Here is a 16,285-nt window from a genome sequence, read left to right on the forward strand (position 1 = left end):
GCAGGGATCTAACCACATTCTCATTCACTCTGAAGTGTATCCCTCCATTCTGAGCTCTCTCTTCTCACTGCACACTCTCTCCTTGCACTGTGCACCTTCCCGCTATTCACTCGATTTCTCTCCCTTACACAGACTCTGTCCATTCATCCTATGTTCTCTCTCTTCAGTTTCTGTCTTTTAGCGTCACTGTGCCCTCCCCGTTCCCTTGATTCACTCTATGACTTCACCCTGGCTCTCTCTTCACACTACCACTCCCATGTATGACTCTCTTTTTACCCTGCACCTTTATTTTAAGCACTTTACCTTCCTGCTCCCAATAATCCACTCGCCCATCTCTCATCCACCCTCCCTTCTTTGTCTCATTCATACTGCCTTGGTACCATCCATCCCACCTTCCCTTCGTCCAGTCATACTTCACCTTTTCTTCCCTGGATTGACCATCCTTCTCCAAACTCTTCTCCCCATCCAGTCATCCTTCTCGTCATCCCTCCATGCATGTCTCCATCCTTCCAACATCCAAATACCTTTCAATCTATCCATCTCGCAGTTCTTAATCCTCTCTCCCCTGCATCCACTGATCCATCTCTCTTCTTCCTTTCAGTCTATCCTTCTGACATCCATTCATCCTTCTCTGCATCCAAAAAGCTATCCTTCCATATCTGCTCCAGCCAGCCTTCCACACCCCATCACTTGGTACCTCCCTTCCACGTGTGCTCCCCACTTGATGCCTCATTATGCTGTCCTCTGCTGATGTTATTTCCAAGCTTCTCATTGAAGGCCAGCCCGATCAACAGTCAAATGTGTCACAAAGAACTAAAATGTTTATGGTACACAGAAGAGAGAGGAAGGCAGAGGGAGAGAGGGGGAGAGGGAGAGGGAAAGAGAGAGCGAGCAGAGAGAGGAAGAGAGAGGATAGATATATAAATAAAATTTAAAAAAAAAAAATATATATATATATACATATATATATATATATATATATATATTTAGAGAGAGAGAGAGCATGACTCTCTTGCTTGTACATCAGGAGGCCTGAAATTTGCTCAGATAGTGTCCATGGGTGTGGCGCCCCCTCCTATCAAAGAAACCTTCTCCCGGCCCCTCTGGTTTGAATGTTTAGTACAACACTGCTGTAGTCAAGGGGTACTGCCTGCCCGCCAAAGAACACAGGGGTGCCTGCAAAGCAGTCACGCCGGAACCACTGGCCAGTCCTAGGAAACTGGTGGGTGGATTGGTGATTCCAGTGCCGTGTGGTGAGGAGCTCCCGGTGTGCTGTGCTGGAGGGCCCTGTCGGGGTATGGAGTGCTTCCAGCCCAGCACTACCGTGTGGAGAGGAGCTCCCGGTGTGCTGTGCTGCAGGGCCCTGTTGGGGTATGAAGTGCTTCCAGTCCAGCACTACCGTGTGGTGAGGAGCTCCCGGTGTGCTGTGCTGCAGGGCCCTGTCGGGGTATGGAGTGCATCCAGCCCAGCACTACCGTGTGGTGAGGAGCTCACGGTGTGCTGTGCTGCAGGGCCCTGTCGGGGTATGGAGTGCTTCCAGCCCAGCACTACCGTGTGGTGAGGAGCTCCCGGTGTGCTGTGCTGCAGGGCCCTGTCGGGGTATGAAGTGCTTCCAGCCCAGCACTACCCTGTGGTGAGGAGCTCCCGGTGTGCTGTGCTGCAGGGCCCTGTAGGGATAAGAAGTGCTTCCAGCCCAGCACTACCATGTGGTGAGGAGCTCCCAGCGTGCTGTGCTGCAGGGCCCTGTAGGGATAAGAAGTGCTTCCAGCCCAGCACTACCATGTGGTGAGGAGCTCCCGGTGTGCTGTGCTGCAGGGCCCTGTCGGGTATGGAGTGCTTCCAGCCCAGCACTACCGTGTGGTGAGGAGCTCCCAGCGTGCTGTGCTGCAGGGCTCTGTCGGGGTATGAAGTGCTTCCAGCCCAGCACTACCGTGTGGTGAGGAGCTCCCGGTGTGCTGTGCTGCAGGGCCCTGTCGAGTATATGAAGTGCTTCCAGCCCAGCACTACTGGGTGGTGAGGAGCGCCTGGTGTGCTGTGCTGCAGGGCCCTGTCGGGGTATGAAGTGCTTCCAGCCCAGCACTACCGTGTGGTGAGGAGCTCCCGGTGTGCTGTGCTGCAGGACCCTGTCGGGGCATGGAGTGCTTCCAGCCCAGCACTACCGTGTGGTGAAGAGCTCCCGTGTGGTGTGCTGTGCTGCAGGGCCCTGTCGGGGTATGAAGTGCTTCCAGTCCAGCACTACCGTGTGGTGAGGAGCTCCCGGTGTGCTGTGCTGCAGGGCCCTATCGGGGCATGGAGTGCTTCCAGCCCAGCACTACCGTGTGGTGAAGAGCTCCCGTGTGGTGTGCTGTGCTGCAGGGCCCTGTCGGGGTATGAAGTGCTTCCAGCCCAGCACTACCGTGTGGTGAGGGGCTCCCGGTGTGCTGTGCTGCAGGGCCCTGTCGGGGTATGGAGTGCTTCCAGCCCAGCACTACCGTGTGGTGAAGAGCTCCCGTGTGGTGTACTGTGCTGCAGGGCCCTGTCGGGGTATGGAGTGCTTCCAGCCCAGCACTACCGTGTGGTGAAGAGCTCCCGTGTGGTGTGCTGTGCTGCAGGGCCCTGTCGGGGTATGAAGTGCTTCCAGCCCAGCACTACCCTGTGGTGAGGAGCTCCCGGTGTGCTGTGCTGCAGGGCCCTGTCGGGGTATGAAGTGCATCCAGCCCAGCACTACCGTGTGGTGAGGAGCTCACGGTGTGCTGTGCTGCAGGGCCCTGTCGGGTATGGAGTGCTTCCAGCCCAGCACTACCGTGTGGTGAGGAGCTCCCGGTGTGCTGTGCTGCAGGGCCCTGTCGGGGTATGAAGTGCTTCCAGCCCAGCACTACCCTGTGGTGAGGAGCTCCCGGTGTGCTGTGCTGCAGGGCCCTGTAGGGATAAGAAGTGCTTTCAGCCCAGCACTACCATGTGGTGAGGAGCTCCCAGCGTGCTGTGCTGCAGGGCCCTGTAGGGATAAGAAGTGCTTCCAGCCCAGCACTACCATGTGGTGAGGAGCTCCCGGTGTGCTGTGCTGCAGGGCCCTGTCGGGTATGGAGTGCTTCCAGCCCAGCACTACCGTGTGGTGAGGAGCTCCCAGCGTGCTGTGCTGCAGGGCTCTGTCGGGGTATGAAGTGCTTCCAGCCCAGCACTACCGTGTGGTGAGGAGCTCCCGGTGTGCTGTGCTGCAGGGCCCTGTCGAGTATATGAAGTGCTTCCAGCCCAGCACTACTGGGTGGTGAGGAGCGCCTGGTGTGCTGTGCTGCAGGGCCCTGTCGGGGTATGAAGTGCTTCCAGCCCAGCACTACCGTGTGGTGAGGAGCTCCCGGTGTGCTGTGCTGCAGGACCCTGTCGGGGCATGGAGTGCTTCCAGCCCAGCACTACCGTGTGGTGAAGAGCTCCCGTGTGGTGTGCTGTGCTGCAGGGCCCTGTCGGGGTATGAAGTGCTTCCAGTCCAGCACTACCGTGTGGTGAGGAGCTCCCGGTGTGCTGTGCTGCAGGGCCCTATCGGGGCATGGAGTGCTTCCAGCCCAGCACTACCGTGTGGTGAAGAGCTCCCGTGTGGTGTGCTGTGCTGCAGGGCCCTGTCGGGGTATGAAGTGCTTCCAGCCCAGCACTACCGTGTGGTGAGGGGCTCCCGGTGTGCTGTGCTGCAGGGCCCTGTCGGGGTATGGAGTGCTTCCAGCCCAGCACTACCGTGTGGTGAAGAGCTCCCGTGTGGTGTACTGTGCTGCAGGGCCCTGTCGGGGTATGGAGTGCTTCCAGCCCAGCACTACCGTGTGGTGAAGAGCTCCCGTGTGGTGTGCTGTGCTGCAGGGCCCTGTCGGGGTATGGAGTGCTTCCAGCCCAGGACACTGTAATGTATCAGCTCCCAGTGTGCTGCAGAGCCTTGTCGGCCTATGAAGTGCTGTATAAGTGTAATTCAAAGCAATACAATCTTGTTAATTTATTATTGATGAGGTAAGCATTTTGTGATTACAGGTCAGACTCTGATTACGTCAGAGCCGTGAGGACTAGGTGAACACGCTTTGCCTTGCCCAGAATCATCCGCAGCTGAGCTAGGCTAGAATGGAGGGTACTGAATGTTACTTTGGAGCCAGGTGGGAGGGAGACCGCCGCGGGACCTGCATGCAGGGAGCTCCAGGCGCCCCTTCTTATGTCGACGCCCCGGGCGTGGAGCCAGTTCGCCCATATACAAGCACATATTTTAGATTGTATTTTTAAAGCATTTGAGGACATAAGTATCCGCATCGGCAATCCGGGCCAATATAGTTTCCAAAATAGAGCTGACTGTGCACTATGCGTAAATTACAAACGTCTGAAGATTAGGTAGCGCCTCGGGAGACACCTAGTTACACCATGGGGCTACTCTGCTGTTGACTGCTAGCGCTATCCAGCCCTGGTGGCGGGAGAGCGTTTCATGAAACATTGGGCACGTGGGAGCAGGTCGCGCAGGAAGGACAGCAGGCCTGTATATTTGACACAGGGCGTACTTAGAAACCGAACGGGTTTCTTTAGGCCCGTGTGACCATCCAGTCCGATTGGACCAACAGTCTATCAGGAATGAACCAATGAGCCAGGCGACATTGAGCCGACCAGTAAGATCGGACGCTTGGATGGGTGACCCTGAGATACTTTGTGGCAGATTTACAAGCTCCTTGCGCCACTTTTGCGTCACTTTTAACATGGGAAAAGTGACGAAAAAGTGGCGCAAGGGGCTTGTAAATCTGCCCCTTTATATCGACACTGCCTGTGAATGGGGAGACTGACCAATTAGCGTGGAGACTGAGGTGGACCAATGAACAAGGACAAAGAAATATACCATTCCACCGTGTGCAAAGATAGCCATCAGTGAGCGATATCTGGGCCCGTCCACAATGAAACTTAATTGATACGTGTTTGGTTTGAGAACAGGATAACCATTTTACAACCAAGACAAAAAGATGCACATCCGGTGAAGTGAATATGTAAGACACATTAATGTCACAATGTCAAACGTTCGTGTATAGCGCGCAACTCACCGTGAGGTGTCATGGCGCTAGCAGCCAACGAAAACGATACTAGTAGCCCCATGAGTACCTTCCTCAACCCACTAACACAAGGTCTTTAATCGTGAGCTTTCCCCTCATTGTCAAAGCACAGGCAAGTAGGCCAAAATGGGCACTTCTGTGCCCCCACCTTGAAATATGCAAGGATACATGCACCCTCTCGCCCCTATTTAAAGCAGCTCTTCGTGTACTATATCCATGCACTTTAAAAAGAAGCTCAGCCCTTTTTCTTCGGGGTCACACAGTCAGTACATTGATACTCACGCAGCGTTCTGGGCATGTTGCAGGGGCAGGTTTTCCGCTTGCTCGAGTTTAGAAATCCAGGTGCTCTCAGTGGGGAGTGCTGCAGCTGCCGTGGGTGATGGTGGGGGTGCTGGAGCCCGCTAAACGGCACTTTCTTTCTCTACGGATCGAAAGTTCACGAAAGGACTAAACGGGCCCGGTTAGAGGTCTGTCAGGTTACCTAAGCTCGGCATGTTTAAAGGGACAGGTTAGAAGGCCGGAAGCCCAGTGGGCAGGATTAAAAGGCCAGGCAACCCAAAATGGCTGATCTCAGCCTGGCAAGATCTCAGCGTGGCATGTATGCGGCTGATCTCAGCCTGGCATGTATCTATGCAGGTGATCTCAGCCTGGCAGCACCACGGGTGGGTGATCTCAGCTAGGCAAGATCTCAGGCTGGCAGGGATGATGGTGTTCTGTAAAATGGAAGCAGTGCATGCGACCTCAGCCTGGCAGCCCTGCGGGTGATCTAAGACTGGCAGCAGTTCAGGCGGTCTCGACCGTGCAGATAGGGGAGGGATCTCCAAAGTGGCAGCACAGCAGGTGATCTCCGGCTGGCAGGTGTAAAAGTGTTCTCTACCACAGCAGCACTGGTGTGGCAGCGGTGCAGGCGTGATCTCCGGCTGGCAGCGTTGAATGTGGTCACAGGTCGACAGCCCCGCAGGTGATCTAAGACAGGCAGCGATGATGTCAGGCTGGCAGCAGTGCAGGAAGGACTTCAGGCTGGCAGCAGTGCAGCGGTTCCCAGACTGGCAGCAGCGCAGGTGATTTAAGACAGGCAGCGATGATGTCAGGCTGGCAGCAGTGCAGGAAGGACTTGTAATGTAATGTAATGTAGGGGACACTTATATAGCGCATCTATCACTCCATGGAGTATCTTGGCGCTCAACCAGATGGAAAACGGTTTAGGAAAAGATAGATCGATGGGAGCGCTTAAACCAATGCTGTGCAGGCTGCGTCTGTAAGGGAAAACACCCAGGTCTTTAGCGCCTTCCTGAACTGTGTTTCATGACATAGTAACCTAAGGTGAGAGGGAAGCTTGTTCCAAGCTCTGGAACCCAGGACAAAGAGAGACTTTCCTCCCTTGGTAGCCAATCTAAATCTGGGGATGGTTAGTAGATTCTGGTTGGCAGACCTCAGGCAGCGAATGGGATAGTATCGCTTAAAGCCAGTGCACAGATATTTAGGCCCCTGCTGATGGAAGGCCCTGAATGTGATCAGCAAGATTTTGAAAAGGATCCTTTTACCAACTGACAACCAGTGTAGCGCTTTTAGTGCAGCTGACGCAGATGACTTTCGGGGCCAGCGTAGCACCAGTCTGGCAGCAGCATGTTGGATCATCTGCAGCCTATGGAGTACGGACTTATTAACTCCGGCATACAGGCTGTTACAATAATCTAGCCTTGAGCTTATTAAGGCTACTGCGACTGCTTTCCTGGCTGACAGAGGAAGGAGATCAAAAAACTTCCTCAAAGATTTAATGGTGTGAAAACACAGGCCGGCTACGGCCACCGCTTGCTGTTTAAAGCACAACTGGTCGTCAAATTTGATGCCCAAATTCCGAGCAGATGTTATAGTTTCGGGGGGTGATTCAGCATCGTCTGGCCACCATTGTTTTGGAGAAAACAGATTTCGATTTCCAAACGGCAAGATCTCCGTTTTGCCGGAATTGCATTTAAGGTGGTTTTCAGTCATCCATTTGAATGTGGCTGTTAAGCAATTCTTCAAGTTTTCTTCCGCTCCCCGCAGTTCTCCATCCAGTACCAGAATTAGCTGAGTGTCATCTGCATATGATATTGTGCTGATGTTAAACGATGCAATTAGCTCAAGCAGGGGTACCATATATAGGTTAAACAGGATCGGGCTTAGCCTCGATCCCTGAGGAACCCCGGAGCTGATGACCTTAGCTTCTGACTGGAATTTGCCCAAGACAGTAATTTGTCGTCTGTTGTTCAAAAAATTTCTCAACCAACTTAAGACTGTCCCTCCTATTCCTGAGGCCACCATCCGGTCTACTAAGATGGTATGTGAGAACGTGTCGAAGGCTGCCGACAAGTCTAATAGTATTAGGACAGCCTTCTTGCCTTGGTCGACAGCCATTCGTAGGGTTTCCGCCGTGAACAGGAGGGCAGACTCGGTGGAATGTTTCGATCGAAACCCAGCTTGGTTGGGATGTAGAATGTTATTCACCTCCAAGTAGTCCGTAAGTTGATTGTTAACGAACTTTTCAACCAGTTTGAAAACCACGGGAAGCAGGGATATCGGTCGCATGTTGGAGAGAGTCGACGGATCAGCGATAGTCTTTTTGTGGAGGGGCTTGACTGCTGCGAGTTTCCACTCAGGTGGGATTACCGCTGTGGCTAGCGATGAGTTTATGAGGTCGTTTATGATGGGGTTAACAACCTCCACCGCCGCCTGAAGGACCAGGGGTGGGCAGGGATCAAAAGGCGATCCAGATTTACTGGCCAAGATGGCTTTAGCTGTGTCCTCCAACGAGACAGGTGTGAAGGACTCAAAGCGTGACGTCCCCCTCGCCGTTTCAACTCCCTCAGCCCGCTCTAAGCTGCAAGGAGAGGAAAGCGGTAGAGGAAAAGTCTTCACAATATCAGCAATCTTGTTGTCGAAATAATCGGCAATTGAATTGCAGAGGTCCTGTGAGGGGGGAATCTCTTGTGACAAAGCTAATGGCAGCAGTGCAGCGGTTCCAGACTGGCAGCAGCGCAGGTGATTTAAGATTGGCAGCAATGTCGTCAGGCTGGCAGCAGTACAGGAAGGACCTCAGGCTGGCAGCAGTGCAGCGGTTTCCAGACTGGCAGCACCGAAGGTGCTGGCAGCGGTGAAGTGGTCTCAGGCTGGCAGCAGTTTCCAGTAGCAATGAAGGCGGCCTTCACTCTGGCATCATTGTAAATAATAGCCATGCGGGTGGCAGGGTAGCTTCTCTCCGGACTGGCATCGGCGAGGGTGGTCTCCAGGCTGCTAGCAGAGCTGGCATCGGCGAGGGTGGCCTCCAGGCTGCAGCAGAACTGGCATCGGTAAGGGTGGCCTCCAGGCTGCCAGCAGGTGCTCTCAGGACCGGCCGCAGCAGGTGAAATTCCAGGTGGCAGAATCCGAGCACACGAGAAATACAGACTGGCAGGGCTGGCTAATGCACGAACTTTAACTGTCCTTTAAAGCGCTACTTCCTTTTTATACAGTTTTATTTCAATACAAAAAAAAGACACCTAAAAAGCCCCAACCGCCCAGGAGACGCCAGTGCGTCTGCAGAGGTGCAAAGTGAAGCTCTTTGCACCTTGAGCCCCTCCCCTATTCTACAGTGCGACGCCCCCCGCAGAGATAAACCAACGCCACCCTGCGGGCCCCTTTGATGTGCTTATTTAAAAGAGGCGGCATTTGCATGCAAACCATCACCTTGTCTTTAAAAAACATCCGACATCTTCGTACTTTACGTTGAAGGCTGTCTGGGGGAGGGGGAAGCGATTTACGGCGGCCTACGTGTTTCAGTTATTTCTCTCGGCCGGGCGATAGTTCAATGTGAGAGGGCGGGGAAAGAGATGGAATCGAAATCAAATCAAACTAAAGAAAAAAAAAATGAGTGATACTTATGCCTCTCGCACCACCTCCGTCCTGCACCGGCCCCATACACAGACGCACTTAACAGACTGGCACAATCGGTGCTGCCATCTGTTAGCCGTACGGCCATGCCAGTGAGTTGTCTTTGTGCCATGCCCACTCTTACACCGAGCTCACTCTCGACACCTCGACACCAGTACCCACTCTCAGCTCCTGTGCCCACCACTCTCAGCACCCGTGCCCACCACTTCAGCACCCGTTCCCACTTAAGCGAGTGGGGAGTTCCTTCTACCAGCTGGAGGATCACTCAAGCGGGTCTGGTCAGTTTCCGGGTGCTTTTGACGCAACATGCATACATTTTGATCAATCAGAGAGAACGCCTCTAAAGTTCAGGGACATGGGGGTGCCCGTAGTGTGTCGTTATGTTCTAAATGTATGCAGATATCATTAAGTCATATACAAGTCTTACCACTAGTATATGTAGAACTTTGAACTTACTATCATTCCTATGTGATTTTAGAGTGTATCTGTTTATCTCTTCCATGAGTGACTTTACAACTTGTACATTTGCAATTATCCACTCCCTTCACTCCACTTGGATATTTGCATTTTTTCTGTTTGCATCTCAAATTTAACTCATGTAATCCAAAGTCCTTATGTAACGCAACTGATCTTTTGTAAAGCGCTCTGACGCCTTCGGGTAATGTTCGCGCTATATAAAATCGCAATAAATACATAAATAAAATCAAAAATAAGCGCGTGCCTTCAATGCATTTCCGGTATAGTGGACAACCCTTATTAATCAATGTCACCTCATTGCCGATCGCATGAAAAACATCTCTGTACTGTTGCCTCGTTCGGGGAGGTTAAACCTGGGTAGAGAGTTCTGGTGCCTTTAAAGGCATTGGTCGCAGCTCAACAAAACACCGCATGTCAGAAATATGGGTATGTGATCACTTCATGTCTGGTGTTCAAGAGAGGGGAGAGAATAGCTCTGTGCAGAGAATGGAGCATGAACTGCAGGTTACACGTCCCAGTGCTGGCGGGGGTGATTATGCTTTCATCCTTCTAAAGTCGCTGCAGTGAGCTCCAGTGTGTGGATAATATCGACACCCTTTATTTCAGATGCGAAGTCATTTAGTTTGAGCTGTGTGCCACATTAATAACCAGTCTATCAATTTATTAATTAATATCCAAGCAATAACATTTGCCCTTCTTTGATATTATTCAAAATTCGAACTATAAAATATTGAAAAAAGTGAGCAGGTTTTCAGACAGCAGAAGGATGTTGGGGGCGCCTTTAATCAGGCAGCCGTTCGATCAAGCAGAGAAGATCTTATAACCGCGCCCAACCCAGTCGGGATTCGTCGCTTTCAGTATCCGGGTGGAAAAGGCTCAGAAAGAGTCGAACTAGAAGAAAGGACACGGGGTAAATCAGGTTTGCCCGCTCATGTCCTTGATATTATTTGCACAGTTAAGCTCATGATTTATCATTCAATGAGAACACGCTGCACTTTAAAATGCATTTTAATTTCTTAATCTAAATGAACGAGAATTTATAATGCATTTGATTTTAGTAACTCTGTATATTTGTACATTTATCACTGTACTTCCACAATGTTATTATTGTCCCGCTGTATTGATGGTGCCGTGTAACGTTTTTTAATTAACTTTGCACATCAGAAATAGAATTGACCTTGAGGATATGAGCACGCGCTGTGCTGCCGGAGTAGCACGGACTGGAGCACAGGGCTGGAACCGTCACAGCCTCACATCAGAGCAGAATTAAAAATTTGCAAACATTCGTGACAAGAATTTTCAATTCTATTAAGGACTAGGAGGCGAGAATTAAGCTTTCTCATTTCTTTAATGAAATGCTCAGCAGTCAATAAAAACAACCAAAACTACATTTCCCATGAACACTAGGGAATGACCATAGAGAATATAGTATAAAAGGTCCCAACATTAGTCCTTCTTCCTCTTTCTTTGTGGAAACAGTTCCAGCCCAAAATGCAATCCCATGTAGATCAACAATAACAGCTCCAAACACGCCGCAGAAATCCAAAGGATCTTGAAACAGACGTCAGAAGAACACCGGGTCTGTAAACCAGGAGACGAAGGCAAACCAGGAGAAAGATGGACAACATCACTTTGGATCTGAACCTGAAAAAGACACAAAGCCGTAACATCCAAACAATGGAAGATCGTCAAGCAATCCAGGGGGGGAAAGAACAAGGAGTAATATAAATGCAACAGCAGTTAAACTTTGAACAGCACATAACAATGCAAATGAAGTACAAAGGGTGGGATAATCCTCGCCTCCTAGTCCTTAATAGAATTGAAAATTCTTGTCACGAATGTTTGCAAATTTTTAATTCTATGTCAGGACAGGAGGCTCCGATTATGCTTCTTCAAAGCTGGTCCACCACCACAGAAGCAACACTATCAATAGGCTTGTAATAAAATGTCTTGAAAACTGAATCCGAAGACCAATCAGCGGCCTTCATAATGTCAAAAAACGTGACACCCATAGAAAAAGCTTTAGAAGCCATAGCCCCTCGAGCAGAATGAGCACCAAACACAGAGACATCAATGCCCGCCTCTGACATAAGCCAACGCACCCAGCGCGCTAGAGTAGCGGGAGTGACAGGGCGAAATGGCTTTTGTAAAGCAATTAATAATTGACCCTGCATGTCTGATCGCAAAGAAGCAGTACTCACCTCGTAATCCTTAAGGCACTGCACAACACAAAGGTTGGGGTGTGATGGAAAAGAGGGATACGTAATGGAAGCAGTATTAGATTTAGTTCTCCTAGAAAGACGAAAAGTAACACCCTCAGGAGTGAAACAGCGACCCGCAAGATCTAGAGCGCGGACATCCGACACACGCTTGCAAGATACAAGGCATAACAACATTGTCAATTTAGCAGACAGCTGCTTACGGGACAACAAAAGATTGGAAGGCCAAGCTTCCAGGAACCTCAGAACAACGGAAACATCCCATAAAGAGACATATTTAGGAGTGGGAGGTTTCGAAAGACGAATCCCTTTAAGTAATTTGGAAATGAAAGGGTGCTCACCCGCAGGTTTTCCATCAATCTGGACATGGCCAGCGGAAATAGCGGAGCGAAAACTATTGACCGTCCTATAAGCCAGGCCTGAGGTAGCCAGGGACGCCAAAAAGTTAATGATCAAACTGACATCCGCCGAAACGGGATCAACCTCCCGTTGAGCACACCAATCACACCACCGCTTCCAAGAGCCTTTATATTGTTTGTGAGTATTGGGAGACCAGGCCTCACAAATGAATTTGGAAGCGTCGCTAGAAATGCCCGGGATCGTCCAGCGATCCCCGAGATTCGCCACGCCAGCAGTTGAAGAGAGCCGGACAGAATTAGGGGATGTGGATCTCCGAGAGGATCCAGTAAAAGATTCTGCTTCTGGGGAAGAAGGAGAGGCGGCTCGCAACACATCTCCAGGAGAACCGGGAACCACGCCTGAGCCCTCCAGAGAGGAGCAATCAGAATCAGATCCGCTCGAAATCGTTTGGTGTAAGCCAGAACCCTCGGGAGCATCATGAATAGGGGAAACGCATAGCATAGAGTCGTCGGCCACCGTTGAAGAAAGGCATCCGTGGCCAAGGCCAGCGGATCCGGTCTCCAACTGTAAAACTGTGGGAGTTGCGTGTTGAGTCGAGACGCAAACAAGTCCAGGTGACACTGGCCCCACCGCCAGAGAATGGCACGGAACACTCGAGGGTGTAACCTCCAGTCGCTGAAATCCCGAAGATGTCTGGAGTGCCAATCCGCAATCTGATTGTTGCAACCCGGAAGATACTCTGCAATAACAGTGATCTTCCGCTGTAGGCAAAAGTGCCAAAAATCCTTGGCAATCTCCGCTAACACCTTGGAACGAGTCCCGCCCAGCTTGTTGACATAGCGGACTGCGGACACATTGTCCATTCGGAGAAGAATGCAGCAACTTGTTTGAAGGGGAGAGAAACACCTGATCGCAAACGAACCCGCTAGGAGTTCCAGACAGTTGATATGGAGAGACAACTCCTGAGGAGACCAACGACCCCCCGTCGATACCGGACCGCAACGGGCTCCCCAGCCCCACCGACTTGCTTCGGATTTGATCACTAATTCCGGCGACGTATCGAATAGGGCTCGACCATTCCAGGCCTCCATGTGGTCTAACCACCATTGCATCTCCCACCTCACTTCCTCCGTAAGGGGAATTTGGTCCGAATATCTGAGGCCTTTCCGGAGATGCTGGATCTTGAGCCGCTGCATCGCTCTGTAATGAAGAGGGCCTGGAAAGATCGCTTGAATGGAAGATGCCAACAGACCTACTACACGTGCCAACGATCTCAATGACACAGTCTGTCTGGAAATAACAGATGTCAACTCCCTCTTGATGTAACGAAGCTTCTGGCCGGGTAAAAGAAGCTGGCAAGCAACTGAGTCTATCTGGAAGCCCAGAAAATCTATAGATTGAGTTGGAGCCAAAACCGATTTCGGAACGTTGATCAGAAAACCGAGAGACTGCAAAAGTTCGATGGACCACTCCAGATGTTGCAGAAGCCGAAGGGGACAATCCGCCATAAGGAGAATATCGTCCAGATAAATAATCAATCTGACTCCCCGAGACCGCAGATGTTCCACAACTGGTCTCAGCAGCTTCGTGAAGCACCATGGTGCCGACGAAAGGCCGAACGGGAGAACCTGATATTCGTACCAAGTGCCTTGCCACTAAAATTGGAGAAACCGACGATGGGGCTTGTAAATCGGGATCGACAGATACGCGTCCTTCAGATCCAGATGGACCATCCAGTCTCCTTCGCGAAGGAGATCCCGTAAGAGATGGATGCCTTCCATCTTGAAGTGTCGGTACACAACCCCGCCGTTGAAGTCTTTCAGGTTGAGAACCAGGCGAGACCCGCCTCCTTTCTTCTCGATCAGAAAGACTGAGCTGGCAAAGCCCTTCGGATGACGGACGGTGGGAAGAATCGCCCCTTTCTGAAGCAGAACTTCGATTTCCTCTGAAAGACAAGTTTGATCGTGAAGGGAAAAATGCAAACGGGGGGAGGGTGGGCCTGATGCAGAGGGTGATAGAATTCTATCTTGAATCCTTGAACTGTTTCTAGCACCCATGTATCGCTGGAGATCATACGCCAGTTTTCTAGGAAAAACTGAACTCTGCCCCCCAACATCACATCGCAGGCATGAATCAAGCTCACCTGTATTGCTGGAATCTTGGTAATGGCCTTGCTGTCCTCCAGATCTGCCTTTGCCATACTGTCCTTTTCCCTTGCGGGAGGGGTAGAAATTTGCACGAGTGGAGTAGCCGGTGTCATATCCTCCACCACGCTGCTGTGGGGCTCCACGTTGGGACTGTTGGTGCGACCCATGGCCGTACGAGCGTCCACGCTGTCGTCCGGCCTTGGCAAAAACCGGACGCATCGCTCGGCGCAACGAAGCCTGTGCTTTGTCTATACCACTGAAGGTTGAGACAAACTTCGTGAGTTCTTTCAAAAAGGGTTGACCAAACAACAGGCCTTGCGCCTCGGGACCCGACTCTGAAGAAGACAGCTCCGCCAACTTCGGATCCAACTTCAGCAAGATGGACCGGCACCTTTCCGAAGAAACTGCGCAATTAACATTACCTAACTGGCAGATAGCTCTCTGCGCCCACTCAATGAGGTCGTCAGGGTTCACAAGAGACGAAGCTTCTTTCGCTCGAAAGCCAAGATCCAGAATCTTGGTAAGCGGGCCAAGCATGTCCAGCAATTTATCCTGACACGACCTCCAGGAACGGTCCAGGCCTTTCTTAGGGTCCTTCGAATATTTTTTAAGGTAGGTGACCATCATAGGATCCACCTCCGGAGTGTCTGCCAGGTGGTCAGCAAGGTCTGGTCTCGGGCACTCTGAACGGAGCCTGGCCCGAACAGAAGCGTCAAACGGTTGGCGAATGTGTGCTTCTACATAAGCCGCCACAGCTGGGGAAGGTGACCAAGAGGACGAATTCGGGTGGACAATATCCGCCGGTTCAAAAGTCAGCAGAGACGGACGCTCAGTTGCGTCAACAAAATGTTCTTTGCGAACACGTTTCTTGGGCGGGGGAGAATCCTGACCAGAAGAAGTGTGTGCATTATCTGAGTCATCAGTGTAATGAGGCGCAGAAGACTTAGAAGCCTCATTTGCCAAAGTTTTCGCCAACTTCTGAAAGTCAGATTTATGAGGATTCAGAGGAGACTTGGAGGATTTCTGCGAGGCAGGCAACCAGCCCTGCTGCTGCGCATACTGGTTTAAATGACGCTTTAGTGGGTTTATGGCACGAACAAGCGCCTTATTAACCGAGTGCTGGACACCCTTATCCAGCTCCTCCACCAAATCATAGCCAAGAGTATCAGTGTCCTCATCCCCATAGAAACAGTCATCATCTGCGTCATAGTAATCCGCCATGGCACTGCAGTGCAACAAGTCAAAGCCCACAAGATGACTGGTACCAAATATATATAGTATCAAAGATACAATGCCGGGGGAGTGATAACCCCAGAGCAGGCTATAGAGTGGAAGAACAGTCCAAATTCTGAAGAAACAATTAAACGTGGAGGGAGTGAAGCCTGCCGAAGAACAATCACTCTAGGCAGAGCCTATGCACATTAAACATCAACCGAAGCACTTTCCTGTGCTCCGGCGTCGAACGGGGTCGAGAGTTCAAGGCTGTGGGCGTGAGCGCTGCAGAAACGTTCCTTCACTTAACCGGCGTGAGGTAAACAAAGTCTCAAGCCGGAAATATCGCAGCGCGCATGCGCGACACTGCCACCGTTGAACACCGGCTCGAGAGCGCTCGCGCTCTCCGTGCGAGCCGTCAACCCCTACTCCCGCTCCACCAAAGCAACCGGGCACAAGCGGCCAGGCGCAGGGAGGCGAACACACGCTCCCAAGAAACACGCCGCCAACGGACGGAACCAATAACCGGCAAATACCAAAAGTGGAGCCGGAGTGCTCTAAGCATACACAAGCACCGCGCGTTAACAAAACAAAGCAGCGGAATACAAGGCAAGTGTAAGTTAACAACTTAGCAAAACAGCAATATCAGCAAATGTATAAGAATAGAGATAAAGAGACTTAACTGGCTGCGGAGCAGCAAAGAAAGAGGAAGAAGGACTAATGTTGGGACCTTTTATACTATAGTCTCTATGGTCATTCCCTAGTGTTCATGGGAAATGTAGTTTTGGTTGTTTTTATTGGCTGCTGAGCATTTCATTAAAGAAATGAGAAAGCATAATCGGAGCCTCCTGTCCTGACATAGAATTTGGCGCACTAAGAAGGAAAGGGTGGGCATTTCCTGTTAGGGCAGGCCGCCTCGAGCCTT

This window comes from Lissotriton helveticus, chromosome 5_1, assembly GCF_964261635.1.
Source record: "Lissotriton helveticus chromosome 5_1, aLisHel1.1, whole genome shotgun sequence".
NCBI classification, from domain to species: Eukaryota; Metazoa; Chordata; class Amphibia; order Caudata; family Salamandridae; genus Lissotriton; species Lissotriton helveticus.